Source organism: Myotis lucifugus, unplaced genomic scaffold, assembly GCF_000147115.1.
Source record: "Myotis lucifugus unplaced genomic scaffold, Myoluc2.0 scaffold_130, whole genome shotgun sequence".
Taxonomy (NCBI): domain Eukaryota; kingdom Metazoa; phylum Chordata; class Mammalia; order Chiroptera; family Vespertilionidae; genus Myotis; species Myotis lucifugus.
Genome location: NW_005871178.1, coordinates 1884295 through 1891555, shown reverse-complemented (window position 1 = coordinate 1891555; position 7261 = coordinate 1884295). Strand labels below are relative to the sequence as shown.

Below are 7261 nucleotides of genomic sequence, written 5' to 3'. Positions count from 1 at the left end.
TCTGTTAGACCTAAAAACATTCAAACGATACAATGTTGGTAATTTAATGAAGGAATGAGGTAATGAAGGAATTCACAGAATAAGAAAAATCCTATATAATAAAAGGCTAATATGCGAATCCACCCAACAGCAGAACAACCAGTCACGATGATGTGCACTGTGGTGGCCAACCACCTATTGGGCGCTGCCCCAATTGGCCCCCCTCACCCCGGGCTCAAGCGTTGAGCGTCTGCACCCCCCACCCCCATTGTCTCTGAGAGGCTGAGGCCACTCCAGTGAATGAGCTGCGACCACATCTTCAGCACCCTGGACCAGACGGCTGCAAGAACAACCGGGCCAAATTCACCCACGGCAAGTGCTCCACCCTCACCATGACTGACCTGGCAGCCCCGGGCCTGGACATCCTGCTACTGGACATCTCATCAACTTCAGCTTCCTGGCCAAGGGCAAGCTCTTCCTGCACCATGTTGTTGGGCCTGGGCTGGCTGAAGTGGCACAGCCTACTCCTTGGTGGCCCCAGATGCGGTCCCCTACCTGCTAGACCTGTACCTGTTCCTGAGCCATGCCCTCACCCTTTCCCGCCCTCACGAGGAGCCCTCAGGTGCGGTAGGCATGGACAGTGTGCTGGGCCGGGGGCCACAGAGCGTGGTGGACAGTGCGGCCTGTAGAACACCGTGGAGGCATCGCTGGAGCTGTGGGGCCTGGGCCATGTGGCCGACAATGCCCAGCAGCAATATGTGTGCTCGCAGCTGGTGCCCACACCAGAGTCCATCAAATGGTCCAAGGAGCTGGACCTCACGGGGTTGGGCCTGAACCTCCTCTTCAGCTCGAGCTTCAAGGAGGAAGAGCTATAGCGGCTGAGGCTGGTGGACAGCATCAAGCAGTACCGCTTGCAGGCAACCATTTTTGAGATCAATGCCTCCAGCCAGGACCTGAGCAGCCAGGTGATGCGGGCCAAGCAACAGAAGGACTGCAAGGCCATCGCCAGCTTCCAGCAGGGCCGGCAGAAGTGGCAGGAGGGCCTGGCTGGCCCAGCCCCGAGCTACCCAGCACAGCAGGCAGAGCAGCCTGGGGAAGAGGAGGAGGAGGAGGAGGAGGAGGAGGAGGAGGAGGAGGGAGAGAGCATGGAGGACATCTTAACAGAGGTCGTGGGCTGGAAATGGCAGCAACCAGGACCTGAGTGGGGAGCAAGAGCCAGAAGGAGGAGGTCCGGCCACTGGACCAGGATTTCTATGTCCCCTATCGACCCAAGGACTTCAACAGTGAATGGGGCCTGAACATTGGTGGGGACAGGGGCGCCTTTGAGCAGCAGGTGGCTGGCGCTGTCCTGGACCTGATGGGGGATGAGGCCCAGAACCTGACCAGGGGCCGGCAGCAGCTCAACTGGGACCAGAAGGAGAAGCGGTTTGTGGGACAGTCAGGACAGGAGGACAAGAAGAAGATCAAGACAGAAAGTGGTCGCTACATCAACAGCTCCTACAGGCAGGACCTCTACCACAAGTGGAAGCAGAAACAGAAAATTGCCATATGCTCAGTGCCTGAGCCCCAGAAGGCTGCCAGCAGTAGGCCCTGTTGGCAGTGCTGTTTTGGTCCAATCCGGTGGAGGCATGTGCAGGAGGCAACCAATTGATGTGTCTTTCTCACATCCATGTTTCTCTCTCTGTCTCTTGCCTTCCCTTCTACTCTAAAAATCAATTAAAAATGTCCTCAGGTGAGGATTAACAAAAAAAAACCCACAAAATATACATACATACACACATATACAAAAATACATGAATATTGGGGGGTTAGGGGGCAGGGCTCCACAGGTGCATGAATTTCATGCACCAGGCCTCTAGTATAAATATAATAATATACTTACTGTCAGGTGAAGAAAAGTTCTTATTTGGTCCTATTCTTTTTATTAAAGGATTAGAGGCCTGGTGCACAAAATTTATGCACTCAAGGGCAGGGTCTCTCAGCTGAGCCTGCACCCTCTTGCAGTCCAGGAGCCTTTGGAGGATGTCCGACTGACAGCTTAGACCCGCTCCCCACGAGTGGCCCTAAGCTGGCAATTGGACATCCTTAGTGCTGCCACAGAGGCAGGAGAGGCTTCCACCACTGCTACTGCACTCACCAGTTATGAGCCTGGCTTCTGGCTGAGAGGTGCTCCCCCTGTGGGAGCGCACTGACCACCAGGGAGCAGCTCCTGCATTGAGCATCTGCCCCCTGGTGGTCAGTGAGCATCATAGCGATCAGTCATTCTGCCGTTCGGTCAATTTGCATATTAGCCTTTTATTATATAGGATGTGTACTTTGTGCCTGTTGTATCACATTAGAAGAAACAGAACTTTCCATTTACCATTAATTTGTTAAAACTGACCTTCACTGGAGTAATGGCTGTCTAAACCCTATGTTGTGCAATTTTCTTTAACCTCTTATGATTAGGAAGTATTTTATGTGGTATTATTTTGGACCAAATGAATGCTCATATTCCCATTCATCATTTACCTAAGGATTTTAGATTTGATAAACCTTGTCTGAATCGCTAAGTTAGTGAGAGTTTGTGAAATGATGTTTCCCTAATTCTGTCTTTCCTTCCACATTTATTAACTTGAATTTAAAGTAGAACTTTCCTTCATCAACTGGCCTGGCCTCAGTTTCCTTCTTATATGATTATTAGAGGCCCGATGCACAAAATTTATGCAAGAGTAGGTCTTCCTTCCCCAGCTGCTGGCACCGGCTTCCCTCTGGCACCCAGGACCCAGGCTTCCCTCCCTTCGGCTGCTGGCAAGTACCCAGGACCCAGGCTTTCCTCGTAGTCCTGGCTTTATCCCAAAGGAGGGTAGGATGTCTGGAAGGATGTCCGATCTAATTAGCATGTTACATTTTTATTATTATAGATGAAGTTGCCTATATCATGTCTATAAATTGCTAAGTTCAGTAATATAAAGGAATATACAAAATTATTGGACATGTTTACAATGCCTGAAGCAAAAAAGCACATAGCTGTTTATATATCTAAATTGGGTCCTCTGGAAAAGGAAGTACATCTATTATGCATTGTTCTGAATGTAAGTTTATAAAGGCCAATGTTACCTCAATTCTGGGCATAACTTTCTTGTAATTGAAGATGCCCATTAACAGGTTTTCCTCACAGAGTAATAAGGGAATATTTGTCTCTGGATATATCCAGAGGCTGGGCCTACCATGGTTGTTAGTCTTCAAGTCCATCCTCTTCAGTTGGAATCTATAATAATAAAAGCATAATATGTTAATTAGACCGGATGCCCTTCCGGACGAAGCCGGGGCTGCGTGGAAAGCCTGGGTCCCGGTTGCCTGCTGGTGGCCGGAGAGAAGCCTGGGTCCTGGGTGCCTGCCAGCGGCCAGAGGGAAGCCCGGGTCCCGGGTGCTGGAGGGAAGCTGGTGCTGGCAACCAGGGGAAGGAAGGCCTACTCTTGCACGAATTTCGTGCATTGGGCTCCTAGTATTAGAATAATAAGAAAACATAAAGACCCTCAGCAGAATAGAAAATCTAACTGAAACAATGCCTAATCTTGTACTAACACTCCAGAAACCATATGAATAAATCAATAAAATCCTAATAAAACTCAGTAATATGACCAAATCTCAAGAGTTACAAACTGAGTGGGCATCTTTATCTTTGTATTCTTCATATTGGAAGTGATAATATAGCCCTTGCGGGAAATGGTGAAATGAGGAAGTAAACGTGTATGACTGTCTCTGAGGGAACTGAAGATTTGAGGACCACTCATTGAATTGTGGACCTTAGCTTCTTCCCTCCAACTAAGAACTGTTTACATCCCCCAATTAAGTTGATTGAATCCAGGAATAGCATATTTAACAAAATATTAGAAGAACTGTAACAAAGACTGCACATCACCACCCTATCTATTACTGCTCTTTCTTGCTTCCTACTTCCTTGCTTTCTTTCTTTAGATTGCAAAAAGTAATCAGTCCTAAAACTAAAAACTAAAGCACTCTTGGATGGGATAGGAAGATAAGCCACATGTTAAGTACAGTATGGCAGAGCAAATAGAATGTCTGTCCTGAAAATCATGCAGTCATACACCACAGCTACCAACAACACACACCTCTAGATCTGAACACATATTCTAAGTTCAAATAGTGATAATAATGACAACTTGAACTTGAACAAAGTGACTTTCTCTTGTAAATTATCAAATAAGCAAAACCTTATGAGCTCAGTTGCAAAATTATATGTGATGAAGAATGAAAACAAGTCAGCATGCATCTCTAGTACATCCTGCTATTTTTCATGGGGGTAAACCTGAAGTTTGGTGATCACTGTGGCCCAAAATGAAATAAAATCTGCCAGGCTGGCAGCCACAGAGTATTGGTTGTTGTATTTTATATTACTTGACCTGGGTAGAAGGTACATTATTTTTAGGAGGAAAATCTGTGTTGTGCCAAAGCATATGCTTCCATGTTGCAGCTCTTACTGTGTTACTGAGCCTCCTTAAATTTTCAGTTCAGTAGTAGGTCTCTCATGGTCTACCACACTTGCCAACGAGAGAAAAGAAGACTCTGTTTATAAGGGACATAACTCAGTGGACCAAGAAAAAGACTAGTTATAATACCTAGCAGTAGATTAATTGTAACTTATTGACAGAGGATATATATCCTTTCACTTTTATACTTTCTACTTTTTTCTCCACATACCAAGCAGAGCTAGACAATAGACAAGATCAGCTTCCCTGGTTGTCTTCTCTCTCATCCTCTTTCCAGGTAGCTATGTTGATAAGGAGGAAGAGGTCCTCTCATTTCCCTCAGATCTACATTCGGGTTGTAGTTGATCGTCATTTGAATTCCACTTTCCTATTGATCTTTATTGTTTGAGATGCATCATGAACCCTGAGAGAATGACTAGCAGGGAAGAATTTGAGCATTTAAAATCATAGAAATAATGCCATCAAACTAACAACAAATCTTACCCTAATTCCTCTGTGTGTTTTTAATTCTCTCTCTTTGTTGAATATTTCTATTTCTAGTAACAAGATGTCATTTCAGTGTGCACTTCCTTAATTTGTGTTACTCCATAATAAATACTTGTATATTTGTATAATATATTGATACCCAACCTTTCTCATCAAAAACCATGATATTGGGACGTGGAAGTTGGGTCAACTTCACAGGTAGAGGGCATAGTCCTCCTCAAAAATGCCCTCACTTTACACACCAACCACAAGTTGGAAATATTCAAGCCACCCTCACTTCTGAGGAGCTGGCTACAAAGTCAGGGGTTCTCACTAATTAGTTTCAATAATTCATTAGAATGATTCACAGAAAAAAAGAAGGTCTAGATAAAAAGTGAGGAGTATGAGAGGCAGCAGTCTTTAGAAAGTAAAAGGCTACTGATTTTATTACTTTTCGAAAAAATAAAAAGTGAATCCCAAAGCCATATTATCAGAAAAGTTACTCAGATCCACTCCTACAGTCTGAGTGTACAGGGAATCTAATTTCATTTAAAACAAGAAACAGAGAAGGATCACAATGGAATCCAGTACAATTTTATTATAAGACAAAAGAAAATAAGAATAATAGCTTCTGAAAAGCTGAAATATGAAGTGCAGAGAGCTGCAAAGAGAAACTTCAGAAACATGAATTTGCTTCCCTTGAATATTTGACCAAAGACTAAGCTGTGAAAGCACAAGTTAAGACTCTATAAAGCTAAGAAATGTTATGAATTGAGTGAAGATGCCAGAGCTTGCACAGGCTAGGAGATGTTGGGGTTCCACCTAATCAGAATAAAGAGACCTCAGTGAACCCCAGGCATTCAGTTGACACCCAAAAGGCCAAATCTAAAAAGTAGGCCATTCCATAGAATTCCCATATTGAGTTTATAAACAATCATTTAAAGTATGAAGCTTATCCACAAGTAAATTAATTACCTACATAACAAATTTCAACCCTCTAAACAAAAGAAAACAAAATTGTCCAATAAAAAATTACTAGACATGTATAGAAGCAGGAAAAGATGGCCTACAACCAAGAGGGAAATCCTATATAATAAAAGCCTAATATGCTAAGTGTCTGGTCCAGTTGGCTGTTTAACCAATCAAAATGTAATATGCTAATGATATGCTAAGGCCACTCAACTGCTTGCTATGACATGCACTGACCACCTGGGACCAGATGCTCCAACCGGTTGGTTAGCTTGCTGCTTGGGTCTGGCCGATCGGGACTGAGTGAGATGGGCCGGACACACCCTGGAGCCCTCCCGTGGTCCCTCCCCAGCTGGCCAACCCCCCTGTCCCTCCCCAGCCCCAGTTGTGCTCAGTGCAGGATCTGCCCCCTGGTGGTCAGTATGCTCCCACAGGGAGAGCACCACTCAGCCAGAAGCCGGACTCATGGCTGGCGAGTGCAGCAGCAGTGGCGGGATCCTCTCCCGCCTCCATGGCAGTGCTAAGTGGATGTCCAATTGCCGGCTTAGGCCCCCTCCCTGAGGGCTATCAGACCTCGAGAGGGCACATGCTGGGCTGAGGGACCCCCTGCCCCCCCCAAGTGCACGAATTTCGTGCACTGGGCCTCTAGTGAATTAATAATAGAAACACATATATGACAGAAATGATGTATTGGCAAACTGATCTGTTAAGACAGATATCTTCAAGAATACAAAACAAAACATAAACATAACAAAAGAAATTAATAGGAAATCTCAATACATAAATGAAAAGTATTTAGAAAAAAACAATGGAGATTTTAGAACAGCAAAATAAAATATCTGAAATTTTAAAAATTTACTAGATGGGCTCTAATATAGATTAGACACCAAAGAAGAAAATATCAATGGACTTGATGACAAAGTAACAAAAATTATCTAATGTGAAGATCAGTTAGATAATAGATGGAAAATGAATAGAGCCTCAGGGACTTGTAACACTGGCATATGGTCTAATGTATAAGAAAGTAAATCCCAGATAGAGATCTACACTTGAATAATCAACTGATTCTTAACCCTTTGAGTGCCAACCAATATCCTAGGAACTATGCTAAAATTGCCGAGGCATTTTTGCTGATTTTACAGCAGTTTAGGAAAAAAATTATGAATCGCAAGTAAATGAAGTTACATATTGAAAAACTTAAGGAAACCTTTACTGCATTGACATATTTAGCAATATCATCATCACTAATAAAAGCAGACTTAGAACTGGACGCCATTTCGAAGCTTTGATAGCGCTCCCGGCACTTTTGGCGGAAGACAGGAGGAGCACGATCGCGCTCCCTGACACTCTAGGGG

General features: G+C 44.4%; 1 pseudogene; it reads left to right on the top strand.

Annotated features, from left to right (window-relative positions):
• The first annotated feature begins 279 nt into the window (after nt 1-279).
• LOC102424727 lies at nt 280-2531 on the top strand (annotated as a pseudogene).
• The last annotated feature ends 4730 nt before the right edge of the window (nt 2532-7261 follow it).